This window comes from Pinus tabuliformis, chromosome 7, assembly GCF_031772625.1.
Source record: "Pinus tabuliformis cultivar Carrire ecotype Pingquan chromosome 7, CPIR1, whole genome shotgun sequence".
Taxonomy (NCBI): Eukaryota; Viridiplantae; Streptophyta; class Pinopsida; order Pinales; family Pinaceae; genus Pinus; species Pinus tabuliformis.
The window spans coordinates 371,874,739-371,897,962 of NC_142293.1; the positions used below are offsets into that span (position 1 = coordinate 371,874,739).

Below are 23,224 nucleotides of genomic sequence, written 5' to 3' on the forward strand. Positions count from 1 at the left end.
CCTCTATCCCTTACTCTCTCTCCATCTCTCCCTTGTCATTTCATCTCTCTCGCTCTCTCTCGAGATATATCTTTGTGTAATTTTTCTTCCCTCCCTCGTTCCCCCCTTCAAATCATCGCTTTATCCCTCCCTCTCTAAGTCTCCCCTCTTCTCTCTCTTCCTTCATATCTCCCCTTATCTCCTCCTGTAACTCTTTATATCTCTTTCTGCAGTCCAACTCTATCCCTATCTCCCTTCCTCTCTCCTTCTCTTCCCCCCTATCTACCTCCTCCACCATTTTGTTTCTCTCTCTCTCTTTCATGCATTCAATCCCTCTATCTCTCATCTCCCTTTTTCTCTCTTCCCTCCTCTCCTCCCTCCCAACTCTCTCTCCATTTCTCCCTTTTCACTTCCTCTCCCCCCCACCTCTATCTCTCTATGTCTTTGTTCTTCCCTTACTCTCTCTCTTCCTCCCTTTCTCCTCCTCTTTCTCCCCTCATCTCTCTCTCTCTCTCCCACATCACCCTCCCTCTCTCTCTCCCCCCTATCACATTCTCTCACTCTCTTTCTCTCTCTCTTTTCACTCTCTAGCTTTGTCACTATCTCACTCCAACTCTCCTTCTTTCCCCTGTCTCTTCCTCCCTTCCATATTTGTTCCTCCCCCTCTCTCTCTCTCTTCCCATTCTCCCCCCTCTCCCTCCTCTCCTTTTCTCTCCCTCTTCCCTCCTCTCCTCTTTCCCTCTGTCTCTCTCAATATCACGTTTGTCACTCCCTCTCTTTATTCACCTCTATCTCTCCATGTCTTTGTTTTTCTCTCCCAACCTCCAACTCCATCCCTCACTCCCTCCTTCTATCTCTCCCTTCTTCTCTCTCTTCCTTCCTATATATTCCTCTCTCTCCCACCTCCCCTACCTCTCTCTCTCTGCCCCCCATCTCTCTCTTTCTTTGTGTCTCTGCCTCTAGCTCTATCATTTTCTCCCTCCCACCCCCTTCTCTCCCCACCTTCCATATTTGTGTCCCTCCCTCTGTCTCTCTTATCATTCTCTCTCATATCCTTCACACCTCTATATATAAAAGTATTCTAATTTTTAATTTTATTAAAACCTTGATTTAACCTTTATAGAATCTCTACATAATATCTACTAAATATTTTATGTTCATTTCTATGTTTATTAAAATCTAGATTTAATATCTATAGAATATCTACTAAGTATTTTTAGTAGTAGTCAGGATAGAGGATTTAATTATATCTAAAAAGTAATAATTACCTTTTTTTTCCTTTTAGATTTAATTTAAAAAGAAAAACTATAAAATTAAATTATTTCTTTTGTGAAGTGAGCTGTGGTTTTTTTGGGATCTGTTATTGATGATGTGGCCAATGGTATTGTAAAAAATCTTGTTTACAACCTAATAATATGCATGGGAAATTGGGGGTGAATATCTATGGTTAAATAAATTGTTGTATGGTAAGTTTGTTGTAAACATTATTTTAATTTATATGGATATTATGTTTTACATTTTTCATTACATTTTACAGTTATATAACTTTTAATTTGAATATCAAGTGTGTGCGTGCACACACACACACACATATATATATTCTTCCATCATTTAAAAATACTTTCTTACTTACATTAAACCTAAGCATCTCCCCTATAATGGGCTATACAACACCTTTTGGTGCAATTATTAGATGTGTTGTATAGCCTAAGGAGGTAATTTCATAGTGGTGAAGGCCATACCATAGTGGTGTAAATGTTTATAAACATTTACATGTGACCTCAATTAAAAAATAATAAAAGGTTAAAAGTAATATAGAGCTCAGTATGCGGAGGGGAGATGTTGTAGCGTGTGCAGGGAGATGTTGTAGTGATTGTAACTGAGTGCAAACATTTAAATGTTGGCCCAATTAATAATAATAAATTAAAAGTAATAAAAATAACAAAATTCAATTTTTATTGTAATGCTTTTTTTATTAATAAAATTACAAACAATTTTTTAGATAAAAGAAAATCATAATAAACATAACATTAAAATTATAATATAATAAGATATTTCCACTAGAATAAACACATGAGAATCAGAAAACCGTTTAGTTAATATAACACCATTAATTACAGTATTTGAAAGAAATATATTTACAAGTAATGCTTGCTAAAATACAACTACCAACAATATGTCTAATGCATTAATATGTACATGTGCACACATACACCCATTCTCATAATTATTAATGGTGGTCTATTCTAACTACACTTCATCGTTACATTATATTCATGAACTACTTAATGGACCCTTTACATAATAGAAAGTTTGTTGTATCTATAGATGTGATCTTTATTGAATCTTCCAAGGTTGAAAATGTTGTTGAGTGGTATCTTGATCACTTGGATAGATTCGAACATCGAAAGTCGTTTCAAGAATTTGATAATTAGATTCCACATCTTGAATGGGGGATTCATATACTAGATCAATCTATGGAATCTTCATCTGAAGCACTCTCTCCCCCACATGAAGCTCCAACCACTAATGACAATTTGAGTGATGTCATTGAAAAAATTGGGAGACTCAATATTGATTAAGTCCCAACATATTCAACTTAGTAGCTTGGGTCATCTCAGAAAGGTCCTCCAAAATGGCTAACAAAGACACTTGAAAGTGTTCATCTTGATCAGGTTGGAAAGACAGGAATAAGAAATTCAACTAGGAAAAATGGAGGTGATGTAGACAACTCTGATTCACTTGTTTATATTGATGTTTCTTATGATTGGGAATTGAATTTTTCTACATATTTTGAACATGCTTGCTTCAAATAAGCCTCTTCTCATGATGAATGTAAAGAAGCGATGCAAAAAGAGTATGATGCCTTGATAAAGAATATCATTTGGAAGCTCATTGATCCTCCATTGGGAACCAAACCAATTGGCTACAAGTGGGTCTACAAGAACAAGTATAAATTTTATGGTTCACATGACAAGCTCAAAGTGTTATCACAAAAAATTGACCATCTAGCCATAATTTACTAGATGGGTCGAAGTACACAATGTAAGGCCAATTTTACCATAGTAAAATTGCTTTCACTATGAGAAATTAGTCAATAAAACACATTTTTTAAGTCATTTATAATTAAACCCATGAAGAATAATTAAATAAATCACTATTTATTCAATTATCTTCTAGCAATAATTAATTAAAACATTGTTTAATTAATATTTCTTATCACATTTGACCCAATTATGAGAAATAAATAGGAAAATAATTAATTATCTTATTTTTCTCTAGGAGTAATTACTTATTCTTCCTTGTCAAGTTTGACCAAATCCCTTAGGAATAGTGAAATAAATCATTATTTGTTTATTATTCCTTAACCATATTTCCTGAGATGATAAATAAATCATTTACTTATTTATTATTTATAAATAAAATTTTAAATAGTTTTTCCCTCTAACCAAATATAATCAAATATTCCAAATGGTTATTTCTAGAACGAAGTTAATAATATTTTATCATTGTTCATTATTCAAGGATAACCTAATATTTTGTTATAAATAGAAGAGCTTTCCAATCATTATTCACTTTTGATTATTTTCATTGTTGCACTCACTACTGTAACTGATTATTATCACTGTCACACACCATTTTTCTTTTCCATTTGAGTTCCCATTGAGCTCAAACATTTTATTTGTTGGGTTTACACATTATAGAGGAGAGAGACTCTACAAAGGCTGAAGATATTTGAGGGTAGCCAAGAACCCATCCCATAGAGGGGCACTGGTAACATTTAATTGTTCCCTTCACACGTGTTATTTAAAAAATATATTCTTTGTATTTCTGGTTTCCATTGCATTATTGGAGTTCGCCACATTTATTACTATTTCATTTTGTTGTTTAACTATGATTGTGGCATAGATCACGACTTTGGTAGGTTTTGTTTTTATCATTTTCTACAGATCTACAATTTTTAGAAGCCATTTATATTCTTGAGACTATTTGTCATCCATAGTGTAAGTGTTTCCTTTTCGTACACCTTCGAGGAGAAAACACTATAACAAAATTGGCGAATCCACTGGGTTTTTACTTCTGATCCAAAAACCTGGGTGACCTTCAGTTTTTAGCTTAGGGTTTCTTGTTTTTCAGTCTCTTAATGTTGTTTACTAGCTTTCTATCCCTAGATATGTCAAATTCATAACTTTCGTAAGTTTTTTGGTCTTTTCCGTAGGTCACAGGAAGGAGCCACGACAGAGATGAAAAATTTCTCTGAAACTTACTGATTGGGAATAAACAAGCATAAATCACACTTTTATGAACCAAAAGTGTGATCTAGAGGTTGAGAGCACACTTCTCGAAAAACAATTGTGATCTCCCAGAAATTAGGTCATTACCTACGATTTTTAGGGTTTCTAGGATTGTTTCAGATCTGTTTCTAGGTTTTGTCGAGAGTTGTCTACTAGGTTGGTTGACCACTAGCCTATCTTGCTTCGGCCTTAATCTAGTTAGTTTTGCTCGTTGAAGTGGAATTTAGCCCCTTAGGGCTTCTAGTATGATTCCACCTTTATAGGATGAGTTTAGCTGAGGAAGAAGTCTGAGTTTCTGCAGTTCTTTTAGCCATATTTTCCATTTTTGTACCCTTTTTTTTTTTTTCAGATATTCAAATATAGGTTATTTCCATCAATATTTTCATCTTAAACCTTTTTTGGTCATTTTCCTTAGGGTCCCATCGCTTTCCTTAGGTTTTACACGCATCTCCCTATCTTTTTGCAATGATTTTCCTCTGTGGTTTTTTGTTGTTGCTGGACCACTCTCTAGAGGCATAGTTTCATTTGATCCCAGACAAATGGAGGTTTAGATATCTTGGCCTTTTTCATGTGCTTTTAGTTCATTTCACCACCAACTAACATAGTGTTTACAACCTCAGATTGGGTGGGGTTTAGTTAATTGATTTGTTTTTCATTTTATGTTTTCATTTTCTGTTTATTTTCGACAATCTTTTCTCTTTTTCCAAACATGATCTAGGCTTAATTAATAAAAAAACTTACACACACAAGCACACCTTAAGCGAAGGGTGCTCGGTTTACACTACCAAGCCAAGACTTAACATAATCAATTTATCTCCCCACATAGAGACAAAAAACATATTGTTGATCTCCCTTGACCATTTTTGTGCCACTTGTGTCTTACCACCATTGCACCAACAATGCATTCATCGCAAAGACTCTTATTCTTTCATCCCCAGTTTCCTCTTCAACATATTACTCCTCCCCGTAATGTTCGAGTTCATAGTCCCTTGATTCCTCATACCGACTCTTCTCCTGGTTCATATGATTCCGCATCTGATTCCAAGCCTCCTTCACCACATACCATCACCATGTCTAGACCCATTGCTAGTGTAGGAACCTAATGTGGCATTGGCTCCTATTCTATCCCGGTAGTCACATCTAGTAGAACTGTCTCAGGAACCATTTCGACAGCTCCCATTGTACCGTTTATGGCTGGGTTAAGCCTCCTGTATTTTAGCCAGTTGATAAATGACCCTATATACCATGATGTTGGTTAGCCAGATATGCCGACTAAGCTTCCCTCCAACATCCCCAAGTTTGAGGGTAATTCTGGAGAGCACCCCACCAATAACATCTGCTTCGTCCATATGTGGTGTTCATCGAATTCAATAACTGATGACTCCATTCATCTTCAGTTGTTCCAATGCACGGTCACTGGAGATGTTGGAAAATGGTATGCAGATCAGCCCGTGACCTCTCATTCTATTTTTGTCACTCTTTCTAAAGTGTTTCTTTCATATTTTTAGTTACCTATTCGATACAACACTAGTACATATCTCTTGACTGCATTTTGTTAGTCCTCTGCCACTCATCTTTCTGGTCATGTTCAAGAATGGCATAGAAGGAAGATCACATGTTGTGCCCGTCCTTCAAAGACCATGTCTACCTCGATTGGTTTCTTAGGAGCCTTTTATCACCCATTACCAAAGATGTTGCCTCCCATTTTCCTCAAACATAGGAGGAACCTCTCCAAACCACTTTGTGATATGACTTGATTTATGCACCATACAGTTATGTATATACCATCATTCCAAACGCCCCGCTTCCAGGAGGTGCCAATGCATCGAGGGAATCTCACACTGCCGACGTATCATTATACCCATTTAACATCCTTCGTCGTATAATCAACAATGTTATGGTTATATGCACAAGGCATGAGTTTCTCCAAAACTTATGCCCCTCCTGCTAGAAACATGTTTTCAGGGCCATCCAATGCTCAACTTGTCTATCAAACGTTTTCTCCTCCACAATCTTCTCCCTATAAACAGCCCAGTGCTCTAGCCCCTCAGGCATTAGCGTTGTATCCTGTCATGAATCGTCATCTCTAGTAGCCACCTTCCTCTCAGGGTTAAGTTTTTCCATATCATAGTGCGACCAATCCTCAAAATTTGAAGAAAAATAATAAGGGAAAGGGTAACAAGGGTAATGACGGTAACCAAGTTAATCAACCTAGTGAACCCCTGGGGAACCAGCGTAACACCAATAACCAACAAAAGGGAATTCAACCCAAGTAGAATAAGGATATTGATACGAACAAGCCTTTTTCATGTTGTGGTGTACATGGCCATTATACACGTGATGTGCCAAATGTGGGAAGCTCAAGCAACTTCTAAAGTTCACCCTCCCATCTAGCAATCACAACATAATCCTGTGCAATCTCAACCACTAGTGCTTACAAATCCTTTCCCCCAATAAGGATTTGTTGTTTCTCAACCTCAGCCTAGTCAAGAAACCCATTCCCCCCCAACATTTTGGTCATGGTGACTACCAAATCCTCATGATGAATTTCGATGAGGTTAATCACTCTGATATCAACCTGCAAACTCGGTCGTGTGATTATGACAAGCCATCGACTTCGTCCACCACTAAGTTGAAAACCAAAACATCTACTCAGCCTCTTATGACACCAAATGCTTTGCTACATATCCATCAACGTAAAGTTGAGTCAATTCCCAATATCCCAAAGGGACCATTACACTATAACGTGAATTCTAACTAAGCTTCCCATAAATACGATATAGTAGACAGCTTGGCGCAATCACCTGCTTTGATGTCAATGCTGGAAGTACTTCAGTCGTGCCCACCTCAAAAAAAATCTCTACTAACTACTTTGGGCATAGTAGATCCTTCCGACAATCATTTGATTATCTTCCCAGTTGATACATGAGAACATCCCCCATTACCTTCATCCATTTGTTTGTAGATACCAGTTTGAGTCTGTAATGCCATCATCTCCTAATGCATTATTGACGAAGGCGCATCCACCTATGTGATGTTTCCTATTGTTTGGAGACAACTTAAGTCACCTGGGTTTTCCCCATTCACCATCACTTTGCATGCTTGAGACAGACACTCCTACTATCCTCTCGACATGTATCACAATTGTCTAGTGAATCTTGCAGGTAATAAAGTTCATGTACACATCGAGGTTATTGATGCCACTTTATATTACAACATTCTCTTGGGTCATAGTTCATATAATTGATGTCAATCATTGCATATGCATGTTTCCGCAGTATGTGCTTCCCCCATGAAGGGAATATCTTCACCATAGATGAGATGGCATACTACGAGCCGACATTAGTGACGTCTCCTAAGTCCGTTATCGTGGCGATGTTCGATAAGCATTCTGCCACTCCTCCCATTAGTGTTTCACGTGGAGTCTACAAATATTCCTCATTACTAGGTGCTTTACATAGTCTTCCCCCTCTCATCTTTGAACCTAGTTGTATGAGTGTTTGCATGTTACAAGTGTCACAGGGTGCTTAGAAGTAGTCTGGTACCTCTGATCAACAACCAGGTCCTCAGTAACCTATTGTTACCCTATTAGTCGAGCCATCCGAATCCACCTCCCAGGACCTCCTACATTTGTGGGTGCCTCTCCTATGTTCCCACCAAGAACTGTTCCTCTAGGTCTCAACCATCCAGTAGTTGTTCTGCATAGACATTACCCTACAGGCCAAATACCTTTCTTATTTCCTCCTCTGAGAATATTTTCTGTCCTTGTCATGGCTTCGTTGTTCCTCCCTAATATGACTTTCGGGATAGTAGTATGGGACATTGATCCCCCTGCAAACACTACACCTAGTCAGCTAATACCTTATAGTAATTTCACCTCGGTTCAACCGGTCCCTACGAACCCTACCGCTACTCGAGCTCCATCGCAACCTCAATAAGAACCCACTCCTGTTGTGAAAGAATCCGGATAGGGGGACAAAGCCAAGAGGAAAGAACCTAAGGCCAAGGTTCCCCAAGCTCCTCCAACCCCCAAAGCCCCAAATCCCTCACCTCTGTGTGCTTTGCGTAAAGTTGTTTGGCATGCCACCAATAATTGTCCTGACCTCCCTCATCTCAAGCATTTGGTTCATGAAATGTTCCCTGAGTCAAATATACCTGAGGTACAAATTACCTTATTGAGTCCAGCCAAGAAATTAAAAAAGTTACAAACAAATCACCCTTGTGCCTTGTGCAATCATCATGGTCACTATTCCCATTATTTCCCTAATCTTAGCAAATTTTTTGATTGCCTTGAGGCGCTTCGTGAATACAAGACTACACGTAGTGGATCACCTACTCCTCTACCCATAGATTCTTGTACCACTAGTAAACCAAAACAGGGGGACTCTGGTCCCACCATCGTGATCCCTCCCAATAGTGTCGAGATGACAAACTCCATTAGACATATCCTTTACTTGTCGTCATCCTTGAGTTCCTCACAAGAAAACCTTTCTAAGGTTCATGCACGTGCTTCTATCAAACCTCTTTTGTCAGAAGTCGGGGTCTCAACATCGGTAGATTTTTTATGTACCAGCTCATCATCTACCATTCCAGATGATGTGTATGTGAACCCTCTTTCTCAGGATGATGCACGAGGTAACACCGCCACATAATGTAGTCAATCTTCCTCTGGTTCCCCCATCTTCCATTTTGATGAGGACATCATGGAAGCCATGACTACCCTTGATTATCCTTGGGATGATATGCACCATCGTGCATACGTCCTTCCATATTTGGAGTCCACCAGTCTAAATACATCGAGTAGGCCGATAACATACTAGGGGGCACATAGGTCCCTACACCTCCTTATCATCCTTTGGAGGATCTCATGCCGAGTTGGGCCAAGATGCTTGAATCCATTTTTCCAGCACTCGGAACAAAATGGCGCTCCACAAGCTCCTCCTCCTAGGCAGCATCATTCTCACATTTGCATACCAAATCAATCCCCTCCCTCACACTGGATCTATGTATGATCAATTATCCTCCCATTCCCTAGATAGTTTGTCCTACCGGCCTCCCCGACGAGCCATATTCACATCACTTATCATAGACATTTGATACCATATCTTCAAACTTTCCACTCTATGTCCACATCGTTGCCATGTTTGACTTTGTGGTTGAAGATGATTCTAGACCTCCTTTAGTAGTTTATCTCGTTTTCTACTTCCCTTAATTCTTCACCAACAACCATCGTTCCAAAAAGCATTAAGGCCATCTTTAGACAAGTAAGGTCACCTACCTGAAAGTCACAGATCCCGATTCTCATCGTCAGTTTTTCTACTATGGTCTCCACAAGATTTAAGCCCTTCTCCTCCTCCCAAATTAGAGGAAAACACCCTTTTATAGGAAAATCCACAGTCTTTCTGTCGCACATTGTGACTATACCATAGTTCTATTTGATGAACTATTAACACCATTATAAAGCTCTCATCGAGTACTATAATGTGTCTTTCTTAGTTTTTGATGATTTGACACTTCACTTGGAAGCCATTTTTCCAAGAAGGGTCACTTCGTCACTTCTCAAAATTGAGTTGCTTCATATGCGATGCTTCTACTTTGGGGAACACCTTCCCTTGATGCTTTTCGTCTCAATTATAGATTTTCATCATGAGCAATCATAATTTTCTCATGTTTTTGGGGATGGAAATGGGAGAGGGAAAAAAGAGAAAGGAAATAAGAGAAAATGGTCCCCACCAGGCCTATTCTATGTGGCAGCATCATCAAGTCACCCTTGTTCAGACACCCATGATGAGTCACCCTTGCAGCCATGGAGTTTGTTTTGCATCCCATTATATCATGCCACAATATTCCGTCCATATTTGCATACTATTCATCCTATGTTTCCCATTTTGGCCTCTAGTCATGTTGTCCCCCATCCCCTCCAAAGTTGAGTTAATCGCTCACAGGTCAACCATGCACTTTATTCTCTGACAAGGGAAGTCATCTGTTTGTCCCTCAGTCCCATTTTTTTCCATTCTCCCTGGTGTTAGTCCATCAGTCACATTACTATTTTCCCTCATGGCTTACTTGAGGATCCTCATTGCCCCAGTTATGGTGGGATCTATTTTGTCAACATCAACACGTCTATTCCAAAAGAATGGCCTAGAGGATGGTGTATCTTGGTTTGATCTTCCACCCTTGTTCGGTACCTCAGATCAAGGAAAGTGACGTATCATTTCCCTTTTACTTGGTTGTTTCATGTTTGATATTCATATACTTGATGGTCTAGTGATGCAGAAGATTGTACCAGTGATTCCCATGTGTGTGTGAGATGTTCCAAACCTCATGAGGGGGTGGCCCTTTAGGTATTCCCCCACATGCTCGAGTGCCTTCATATTATGCTAAAGACTGAGATGCAATTCCACATATTTGATGGGTTCGGTTCCTACTGATTGCAGTTTTGATAGCATGCACGTCTCCTTTAGATGGTCCATTCAGTTTTTGCAAAGCCCTTCCCTGTTCAACAGGGCTTCTTCAATTGTTCCACCCTCCCTCGCACCCATTTTTTGAGGGAAGGGTCATTATATCTCATGTACTCAGATATTATTGTGTTAAGTCATGGATCATGTTCTACGAGGTGCATTATGTATATGGGACACATTGTATTATTTTCTGGTTCAACTATGTTAACATTTCGTTTACCATTCAACATATACTCCATTGCTCAGTTTTATGTTTACGGGCACATCATTATTCTTGTACTAATTTATCTCAGCTGGTAAAGGTATGCCTCCCCCACCTCATTGAGATTCGGTACCACAACAAAAAAGGATACTTGCATTAGTCTCGCCCCCTCTGTCACTATCTTGTTTCACTTCAATTCTATTGGTCTCTCTCTCTCTCTAACTCCATTTTGTTATCTAGTGATTTTGTCCTTACAACGTACTTCAATCATGCGTTTTTCTCCTAACACTTGTACATTGGGGGGCAATCTATTATCACAGAAAATTGATCATCTAGTCATAATTTACTAGATAGATTGAAGTATGTAAGGGCAATTTTACCATAGTAAAATTGCTTTCACTTTGAGAAATTACTTAATAAAAAACATTTGTTAAGTCATTTATAATTAAACCCGTGAAGAATAATTAAATAAACCACTATTTATTTAATTATCTTCTAGGAATAATTAATTAAACGACTTTTTAATTAATATTCCTTGTCACATTTGACCCAATTATGAGAAATAAATAGATAAATCATTAATTATCTTATTTTTCTCTCGGAATAATTAATTAATCACTAATTAGTTATTATTCCTTGTCAATTTTGACCAAATCCCTTAGGAATAATTAAATAAATCATTATTTGTTTATTATTCCTTAACCATATTTCTTGAGATGATAATTAAATCATTTATTTGTTTATTATTTTTATAGAATATTTAAATACTTTTTCCCTTTAACCAAACATAATAAAATAGTCCAAATGGTTATTTCTAGAATGGGGTTAATAATATTTTATTATTGCTCATTATTTGAGGATAACCTAATATTTTGTTATAAATACAAGGGTTTTCCATTCATTTTTCACTTTTGATTATTTTCATTGTTGCACTAATTGTTGTAACTCTGATTATTATCACTGTCGCATAGCATTTTTCTTTTCCATTTGAGTTCACATTAAGGTCAAACATTTTATTTGTTGGGTTTACATGTTATAGAGGAGAGAGACTCTACAAAAGCTGAAGATATTTGCGGATAGCCAAGATCCCATACCATAGAGGGGGGTCGGTAACATTTATTTGTTCCCTTTAGAAGTGTTATTTAATAAAATATATTTTTTGTATGTCTCGTTTCCATTTGATTATTGGAGTTACTCATATTTATTACTATTTCATTTCTCTATTTAACTATGATTGTGGCATAGATCAAGGCTTTGGCAAGTTTTGTTTCTATCATATGATGCAGATCTACAATGTTTAGTAGCCATTTATATTGTTGAGACTGTTTGTCATCCACAACCTTATGTGTTTCCTTTTCATACACCTTCGAGGAGAAAACACTATAACAAAAAGGCATGCTTGTGGAAACAGGTTTTACACAGAAGGAATGGGTTGATTATGATGAGAATTTCCCCCCGCCAGATAAAAATGGGATACTGTCAGGACACTCTTTGCGTGGGTAGCTCAGAATAGTTGGAAATTCCATCAAATGGATGTAAAAACTTTTTTCTTTAATGGAGATTTGAAAGAGAATGTTTTTATGTCCTAGTTAGAAGGATTTGTTATGAAGGGACAAGAACACAAGGTATATAATCTTGTGAAATCCTTGTATGGCCTCAAGCAAGCACGACGAGCCTGGTATGAAAATTTAATCGAGCATCTTATGAAACACAATTTCAAACATTATGATCTTGGTGATGTAACTTTTTTTGTTAAGAAATTTGGAAAAAAAATTGTATATCATGTGGTGTATGTAGATGATATTTTGACGAAAGGGAATAATGAGAGCTAAATTGCATCCATAGAGAAGGAATTGAGGATAGGTTTTGAAATGATTGACTTGGGCTATGTTTTTTGCTATCTTAGTATAGAAGTAACTCAACATCTAAAGTTTATATTCCTCTCTCAGAAGAAGTACATTGGAAATCTATTGAATAGGTTTGGCATGGATGAGTGCAATCCTTTCACTACTAAAATGGAATAGAACTTGAAGCTCACACCCATTGGAGGAAAAGAATTTTCGTATGAAACAAAGTATGGACAACTTGTAGGAACTCTCAACTAACTGACTATTACTAGACCAGACATTTCATTTGCTATTGGAATCCTCTCTAGGTTTATGAAAAATCCTTTAGAGGGACATTGGTTTGCTAAAAAAAGAGTTCTAAAGTACTTGACGGGAACTCAAGACTTTGGACACAAGTATACATCGGTGGGTGACTTCAGCTTGATTGGATAATCTGTTTCATGCTTCAATGGAGATAAAGAAACTGGGTATCTACTTCAAGTTATGCTATGAGTGTTGGATCAGGACCTTTCTCCAGGAGGTTACACAAGAAATTAGTTCCAGTAGTTTCCACAACAAAGGCAGAATATGGGGGATCAGCTGAAGCAACCAAGGAATTTGTGTGGCTCTAGAAGATTTGCAGGTGAAAAAAGTGTATTCTACTCCACTCATGATTGACAACATTTCTGCAATAAAGTTTTCCAAGAACCCAAAGTTTCATGATCGAACGAAACACATCAATACAAAAGGAAATCTGATTGGACATCATGTTGAGGCCAAGACAATACATCTACACCATTGTTCCACAAAGGAGCAAATACAAACATCTTCAACAAAGCACTTGGAAGATAAAAGTTTGAAATATTCATAATGATGCTTGGGCTCACCAACATCCCTTCAGATTAAGGGGGGGAATGTTGACACTTAATCTTTGGGATTATGATATTTATGTAAATAATGTAAATAGAAAATAACGAGATTATGAATATGAAGAGACACTAAGAGGTGAAGCCCAAGAGTCTCTCCCTCCATGTATATATCCATGACCAATCTTAATTCAAAAACACAATTCACATTGTGGAGTTACCTCCTGGCCTGACATCAAACATGGATCATTTTTAATCATTTTAGAGCTAGGGAATAATAATCCTGAATAACTAAGTGTTGTAGTGGCTACAACCACCATCCAAAAGTTTTACATAGCTTCACTTTGGAGCCTTCCTACCAACCTTTCATAACAACATGTCTTGCCTTGTCAAGTACAGAAGCTTCAGTGATTTGCTTGCAGAATGACAACTTATCCATCAATACTTGTTGCATCCCCCTCATAGGTCATTTCACTGGTCCAGTGACAGGTTGAGCATATCCCTTAGGAAATTGTGTAATTATGAAGGGGATCTAGCCTTCCATCCATAAATTACACAATTTTGTCTGGTAGCCTGTTGGGCTCTAGAATTGCACAAATATGCCTTCCACAGGTCACTGGAAAACTACGCAATTCCTCCCAGCAGGATTTCTCATCCCAAAAATTGTGCAATTTTGGGTAGTAGTCACCGGCCCCGTCCATAAATTGTGCAATCCTTTTAAGCAGCCAGCCTAGATCCCTCCCCAAAATGCACATTTTTTCCTCCAAGCTGATAAAACTATTGCATGTGTAGTTGAGTTGACTCGTTCGCTTTGGGACTGAGAAAAACTGATTTGCATGCATGGGATGCTTCTCCCAAGGAAGCATGCAAATGCATCCCTTGATTCAATGATCTACTTTTAGCAGCTCGAGGTTGCATGCAAGGATAATTCAAGAAGCTTTGCACCAAGTGTCGCTCTTCCTAGATTTGTGGCACGTGTGTCACATCCTCAATTTTAATAAAAGTCATGAACTCGATGCTGTAGAGCTCATTCCTCACATTGCCATTGTAGCTCTAACATTCCACATTGTATCTAGGAGTCGTCGGCACATTTAGCTCAGTCGTTTTGGAGTAAGCCTGTCTTCCATGTCTTGCTTTTCATTTCTATTGCTTTTTGTGTTTCTCTTTGTATGATTGTTATCTTCTTGATTTCAGTGATCGCTGGCTGTCATTTTGATGCATGCTATCTTCGAGAAGCACCATTTTAGGTTTCATTTGGATCTAATTATTGTCACATGCATGACATTGTTTTGCACGGAAAGTCACCGTCGTGGTGAATCACTTCACACACATGCATGATTTACACCCTTGATTAACCTGGCTCACACACTAGTCAAAATCATTAGATGCAATAAATAAATAGATAGAACATAGATAAAAATTGCTTCAACTAATTCCTGAAAAGCAATATTTACATCAAGCAGAAAGTTCTCAGCTCCAGCAAGACTACATTGGGAAAGCTCCTCTTCCCTTCTACACCTTCCTCTTACGCACATTGTCCTTGCCTCAATCGATTTCCTTCGTTACTGTCTAATTGTCTAATTAATTGACTAATTATTCTTTCTCCTGGAAATCTCTTATAAAAGATTATTAGTTTTAATAATTTACCTGAATAAGGATTAGTTTCGCAACTAAATATTGAAAGAGGGAACAATTCTGGTGAATTGTTCCTCTTTCCTATAGTGGTTGTTGAGGTGTGATTTGGCTTAATCAATTTCTTCATTGCATGAGATGCTCACAAGTTGGCTTGTAGTGGTTTAATTTTCTCTGGACTTTCTCTATCCCTCTGGTGTGACTAAATTATTGCAAGAATTCCTGTCACTTGTGAAAAACGGTGACCATACATATTCGAAACATATTGTTTGATTGTTGCCTCTGCGGCCTTAATTGAATACTTCAGAAGGCCTGTCTCTAGTAAAAATTCATGCATCTTTCTGACATGGAATAAATTACTCTCAATGCAGAGATAAGATCTACAACAGAAGCATTTCATTTCTTAGGTTTCCGCAGGCATGCAAAATGTTTGTTAAAGAGGTCTATTGCAACTTCCGTTAACTGCTTTTTTGAATTCGGAAAAATGATGCGATAAGTAGTAACCATTTTAGAAAATTTTCCAATTGATTCCTTTGAACTTTCCACTGGTTGTTTTAACATTATTGAATCCGATATGCGCTCAAAAGGATTGTCTGAATCTGTGACAAGATGATTTTCTTGTCCGGCTTCAGCCTGAAGTTCTGAGAGAAAATGTTCTACCGGAAAACCCAGTTGCTTAAGTAGTATAGTTGACTCTATCCTCACATCAAATGGTTCAGAATCTGTGAATAGTCGACCTTGAAGGAGCTTGATGACTGTACCAATAGATTCGTTGGATTCCTTTCTGCATGTCTCAAAAGATGATTGTCCATATGCCTTCAAAACTAGCAAAGCCCCTATATAATATTTCACTGCATTTGAATATGCTTCAGAGTTGATACACTTCATCAACTGAGAAGGAAGGTCATATATGAACTGCAATTTACGAAGAAGACTCCGAGTACAATTCAGGTTTTCTATGCATTCTCTCCTCTCACAGAGAGATACATCCACATTGTCACCTTTTGACAGAAAATATGTTATCTTCTCCATAAGTTATTCCATATTAGTCTCGCTGCCAACGACATTATCCTTCATCCTCCGAGTTGTTTCTGTAGCACTGATAAACTTATTGTAATTCTCATATACCAACATCTGTAGATCACTATCCAATTCATAATTTTAGCTTCCATCTCAACATGTCTTTGAAGCAAGCCTTCTACATTAGTTTTACCTACCAGGTTATTCACAACTCAACAACTGATACAATTCAATCCCCATGAATGGAGGGTTAGAGTACAGGCATAGGGAATGTGAGTGCAGTCCAGGAATCCTTAGAGGTGCAAGTAGGTAAATGGTGCAGGAATCCATGGCATGGTGTAGGCAGGTAAGTGTAATAGTGCATGCAGGTAAATACATGTTCAAAGGTTGTATAAGACAGGATTGAACTAATGTTTATACCTGCAACATACAAACCTTAATTAATGATCTTTTAATCATGTTAAAATGAGGAGGGTAACACATATTAGCAACAATTAATCATTTAACTAAACATTAACATGAGATAAATGAATGAAAATAAGACAAAATGGAAGCCCAACATCCCCCAATGCTGACCATCTTGAATGTCCTCATGAAAGGAAATCTAGTACTGTCACTTCCTAGCAAAAACACAAAATTAGAAACATTTATAAGTATTCAAAATTATGTTCCTGCAATTTTGTGTGATCACACTTCTTGTGATAGTTAAATCTTTCTCTAAAAACATAGTGTCTGACTAGACCCTTTATTTACTTAGACTCATTTTAAGAAAACCTAGAACGAAAACTACCATATAAAACTAAATTGCAAGGATGGTGTTATTACTTGAATAAAATAGCTAACTTTTAAAATTTTCAAAAGAATATCCACGAGGCATCCCTAATCAGAAGTTTCACTTTTAATATTCTCATTGTAAATATGAGTGACCTCATTTAAAAAAAAAACATGGTGTTGAAAGTGGACATAGCAATACCTTCCCACAATGATAATTTTACCATTATCCATGTATAGTTGAAGGTCCTCTTTCCTAGGAACAATGAATTACCTGTACCAAGGGTCCCATGTCCATAAAAATCATTCCAAAAAGATAGAACTCTAAGGCATAATGACATAAGGATTTAAAATGGATTTTCAAAGAGATTGATATTGAGTTTAGGGAAAGCAAAAAGAACTAAGTAAATTATAGTGTAGAGTTAATTTTAATACCACAGGCATGGATTTGCTGCCAACAGGCATCCATAGCCTAGAAGGGGTACCTTTTAACCTTATGAAATTCTTTTGTCCCACCTATTAGATATAGATTTAGAGTCGTTTAAGAATATTTTACTTCTTCTCTTTTTAGAAGTTAATTGAAGCACATTGTCATGGCTTGGTAACCAGCTATTGACATTACCATTCACAAGAACTAACAAGAATGAACAAGTGGGCTGGCTATGAGACCTCTAGTCTTCCCATTTTTCAATTGAAATCCATTACCCTAGCTTGGTGACCAATGCGGTAATGTCATTATCCTTAGGACCCATGATCATAGTAGGCCGGCTGGCAATGAGACCTCCTATCCCTCAGTTAATTCATTTATGTTTTCTTAAAAAAAATTATGATTATGATTAACTTCAAATAGGTTAATTAATAGGTGGGGAGGAAAATCTACTCCTTAAGAGTGGAGGATGGTGTGAAAAGATTTTAATTACTACTCTTTACAGTTGTGCTACCCTAAGAACTTATTAAAAAACCATCTCCGATAATGACCAAAACTATTCCTTGAGTTGATCATGCTAGGGTTCTTTTTGAAAGCTTATTATAGTTTTGTAGGCATGGTTCGTTATAGAAAGTGTTTCATTGATCCCTTCGAAGAGGACTTAAAAATATGTTCCTAATAATAGTTTCTAAGGATAGGAGAAAAGTATTACATGTAACTTATAACAATATCCTTGACTCACATGTTAATCCATACTCAAAGTCACTCTAAAATATGGGGTATTAAGTGTAAATTTACTAGGACATGTCTCACCATGAGAGTGCATGATAATAGAAATTTAAAAAGTTGTTGGTCTAGGGAATCACAAGCTCAAGAGTGTTTTTATGCATCTTTATTCAATATTCTCCTATTACCCTACCCTATTTTTAAAGAAAGAAATATCACCTTTAAGTGAAGGCATACTTCCAATGAAGCCATGTCTGTAACAAAATGTTGATTATACTCACACTTAGTTTTAAAGAATAGACTTCAAGACATACCAAAGCTTGAGAAACTAGTTTCTTCAATTGATGTGGTACCAAGAGTTTCTGAGTGATGAGCAAATAAGATGGCTTGATGACTGTTCAAAACCAGGATTTAATGGAATACAAATATTTATGATTGTCCAACTGATGCAAGTCTTTCATAGTTTGATAGTCATTTTAGTGGAGGCACAAATAATCTTGTCAAAGACAAAAGATAAATCCCTCAATTTCAGGCTCAAATATTTGATTTTCAGATTCACAAGAATGGCTGAGAGAGATTCTATGGTTTTGGATTTCGACAACATTTTCAGAACAAGTTCCAATGAAATATTGCTCCTCTGGTGGTCTTTGAATTATAACTTATGGGAGAAATTTCCAAATTCATTCCCTTTCCAAACATGGAAGATGTAGCATTTTTTTCAATGGGAATAAATGGTGTTTGAAACCGTTGTGCAACTTGATGGTTTAGATTATGGTTTATGACATGGTTTGGGATAGGGTCTGGTCAATGCTTGGAGTAAGGTTCGGATTTTGATTGGTATTAGGCTTTGTGCTAAGGTTAGATCTAGGTTTTTGAATTAGAACTAGGGTTAGGTATAGGGGGCAGATTAGAGTTAGGTCTACATACCATAAGGACTAGGATTGGGGTATGGATTGGGGTTTGGGTACGGATTAGGGTTTGGATGAGAGCTAGGGTATGGGTAAGGATAAGGAGTACAATAAGGATCATGATAAGGGATCGGGTATGGATTAAGGCTAGGGTAAGGTTGCACATGCAGTTGGGACCATGCAAGAGGATAACTTAATTGTGCATTGGAAAATGAGAAACATTAAAGCGAAATTGCAAGAAAGAAATAAATTGAAAGAACATAAAATTGCAAGAGAAACTACCTGAAGGGAAAAAAACAAATACTGCACATCACCAAGGTCAATCCTGAGTGCCTCTACTGCACATCACCAAGGTCAATCCCCTGAGTACCTCCCATAAACCAAAATTTTGAGTGCAGTATAGGGTCTATAAATGTACCAAAATTTAATTTGTCAATCCAGATAGTTTGTGAAGTTTGACACGCAGCATTGGAAATGCCAGAGAAAGCTGGTGGGCAAAACAAATGCTATTCTATCTTGGGTGTATCAATAAATGAAATCCTACACTAAAAGAGAATTAGAGAAACACCAATCCAAACAATTAAATCATGCAGCAAATAAAAAGCAAACCAATGTGAAAAAAAATTCTAAGTACTAGCAAATAGAAAGCTAATCATAACTGGAACCCAACAGCTTCGAGACAATATCAAGAGACTGTAAATGCTGGAAGGAATTCAAAAGAAATTCAGAATCATTCCACCTGTACTAATTCTGCTTGTACTAATTTTGTGTGAAATTAACTTGAAAGCATGGGCAAATAAATCTACTGTGTAAATAACTTATGAAAGAAGTTAAATTAATATGAATCTGGCCTTCCTTGTCCATGGAGAAAAATAATGAAGAACTCTCTAGAAATTTAATATAAAGTAAATATTATTGTTTTCAACATGACATAATTTTCTTTCATTAATATAGGCTCTGCAACATACAAGGAATATATGGTTTTTGTAACCATAGATTGAATGATTATGTAAGTACCTCAAAACCATAATCACTCACATCATTTTCATGTTCTCAGATATAAATCAATTACAACTCATTAACACGTAAGCGGATATTGCAAATAAGAACAAATGGAGGGACACAATTTGATATGAAGAAATATCCTAAGTGTAAGCAAAAATCTCAAGTATAGGAACAATTTTTTAATGGGAAAAATCAATGAGGTTTAGAGCGGAAAGGAAAAAGTTGCAGCAAATTAAAGAACATCAATTTGGAGAAGGAAAGAGACTATAAATTATTAAATAAACTTCACATAGTAAATGAAAATTTAAATTAATTAATGAAGAGCGGTGGTGAGATGGTTTGGTGGCCAACCCAAGCAGCTCACACCCTAGATTAACCTGTTTCACACAACCATCAAAATCATTAGATGCACTAAATAAATAAATAAAACATAAGTGAAAATTGCTTCAATTAATTCTTGAAGAAAAAATCTTTACATCAACCAGAAAATGCTCAGCTCCAGCAAGACAAGAAGAGCCATCCATCAGTTATGAATTGCGTGAGGCTACATTGGGAGATCTCCTCTTCCTTTCTGCGCCTTCCTCTCATGCACAATGTCCTGGCTCGATCGATTTCCTTCCTTACTTTCTAATTGTCTAATTAATTGACTAATTGTTCTTCCTCCTGGAAATCTCTTATATATCATCCAATTAAAAACTGGAACTTTTAATTCAGACAATTAAAATATAGAATATTATTAGTTTTAACAATTTGCTAGAATAAGAATTAGTTGTGTAACTAAATATTGAAACAGGGAACGATTCAACAGAATCGTTCCTCCTTCCCTGGAGTGGACGTTGAGGTGAGATTTGGTTTAATCGATTTACTCCTTGCGTGAGCTACTCAAAGGTTTGCTTGTAGTGGTTTAATTTTCTCTGGTCTTTATCTACCCGTCTGGTGTGACTGAAGTATTGCAAGAATTGATGTCACTTGTGAAAAAAGGTGACTAAGCATATTCGAAACATACTATTTGATTGTTGTCTCTAGGGCCCTAATTGCATACTTCGGAAGGCCTGCCTCTGGTAAAACTTCATGCATCCTTCTGACATCGACACAAATTACTCTCAGTGCAGAGATAAGTTCTGCAGTAGAAGTATTTTATTTCCTTTCTCAGGTTTCCGCAGGCATGCAAAATGTTTGTTAAAGAGGTCTATTGCAACTTTCGTTAACCAATTTTCTGAATTGGGAAAAATGATACGATAAGCAGTAACCATTTTAGATAATGTGCCAATTGAGTCCTTTGAATTTTCCACAGGTTGTTTTAATGCGATTGAATCTGATATGAACTCAGAAGGAATGTCTGAATCTATGATAGCATGATTTTCTTGTCTGGCTTTAGCCTAAAGTTCTGAGAGAAAATGTCCCAGCTTTGCCTCCAAGACCTTTGCCTTCAGATTGTCTGCCAGAAAACCCAGTTGCTTAAGTAGTACAACCGCTTCTTCCCTCGCTTCAATTGGTTCAGAATCTGTGAACAGTCGAGCCTGAAGGAGCTTTATGGCTGTACCAATAGCTACCTCTGATTCCTTTCTGCATGTCTCAAAATATGATTGTCCATACGCCTTCGAAACTAGAAAAGCCCCTACATAATATTTCACTTTATCTGCATATGCGTCAGACTTAATACACTTCATCAACTGAGAAGGAAGGTCATATACGAACTGCACTTTACGAAGAAGACTCCAAGTACAATTCAGGTTTTCTATGCGTTCTCTTCTCTCACACAGAGATGCATTCACACTGTCCCTTTTTGATTGAACAGATGTTATCTTCTCTAGAAGATGCTCCATATTAGTCTCCATGCCAATGACATTATCCTTCACCCTCCAAATTTTGTTTGTAGCACTGATAAAATTATTGTAATTCTCATATACCAACATCTATAGATCACTATCCACATCCATAATTTCAGCAGCCATCTCAATATGCCTTTGAACCAAGCCTTCCACATTAGCTTTTCCTACCAGGTTATTCACAAGTCAACAGTTGATACAATTCGATCCCCATTAACGCAGGATTGGAGTACAGGCAGAGAGAATGTGAGTGCAGTCCAAGAATCCTTGGAGTGCAAGCAGGTAAATGGTGCAGGAATCCATTGCATGGTGCAGGAAAGTAAGTGTAATGGTGCAGGCAGGTAAATATAGGTTCAAAGGTTATATAACAAATTATTGAACTAATGTTTATACCGGCAACATACAAACCTTAATTAATAATGTTTTAATCATGTTAAAATGAGGAAGGTAACAAATATGGGCAACAGCTAATCATTTAACCAAACAACAACATGAGAGAAATGAATGAAAATCAAGCAAATTGGAAGCCCAACAGTAATTTTATAATTTCCTTCCTTTCCAGTTCTTATTCCCATCCCTAGAAGCTTCTTGGTTCTCCTTATCCTTTGGCCCACTTGATTTTACTTTCTTCTAGATTATTTTTTCATATACTATACTTGTAGTTAAGCCTCATCTATCATCCTAGGTTTGAATGCCATAAATAGCTTTCAAAAATGGCTATGTACACCCCTTAGGTACTTGATGAGTGCATATAGTTTCTTTGGTGAGATTCCCAACATTATGTTTATATTTCTGAATTACCTTATGTACTCCTATACAACGTTCCCTTTTATTTTCCTAATGTAAAGTTGCAAGACCCACTAGTCATATACATACACAATAGACTAGTCATATACATACACAATAGGGTAAAATTTTGATTTTATGAGCATTTTCAAATCTTCCCACATAGTCAATGGAGGATCTACCTCTAACTTGGATGCTTCCATGTGGTTTTCCACTACATAAAGGAATGACCCTCAAATTTAAAATAAGAAAATGAAATTTTTTGTTCTTCTTCTATGTGGTCAACATTAAAATAAACCTATAATTGGTAAAAAAGTGATTTAAATTAAAATCACTAATATCACCTTGATATTGGTTGATGTTGACCTTCATTTCCATTTTGAATAGGGATTATGGATGCTTCACAACACTCAAACTAGGTTTTTCCCTTTTTGGTTTTTTCCTAGATTTCCTCTTTGTTTCTTCCAAGTCTCTCAATCTCCCCTATGGTT

At 36.9% G+C, this 23,224-nt stretch overlaps 2 pseudogenes; both read right to left on the reverse strand.

The window, feature by feature from the left end:
* Nucleotides 1–15,403: 15,403 nt before the first annotated feature.
* Nucleotides 15,404–17,279, reverse strand: LOC149247525 (vacuolar protein sorting-associated protein 51 homolog pseudogene; annotated as a pseudogene).
* Nucleotides 17,280–21,000: 3,721 nt separating this feature from the next.
* On the reverse strand, nucleotides 21,001–22,133 carry LOC149247526 (vacuolar protein sorting-associated protein 51 homolog pseudogene; annotated as a pseudogene).
* Nucleotides 22,134–23,224: the final 1,091 nt, after the last annotated feature.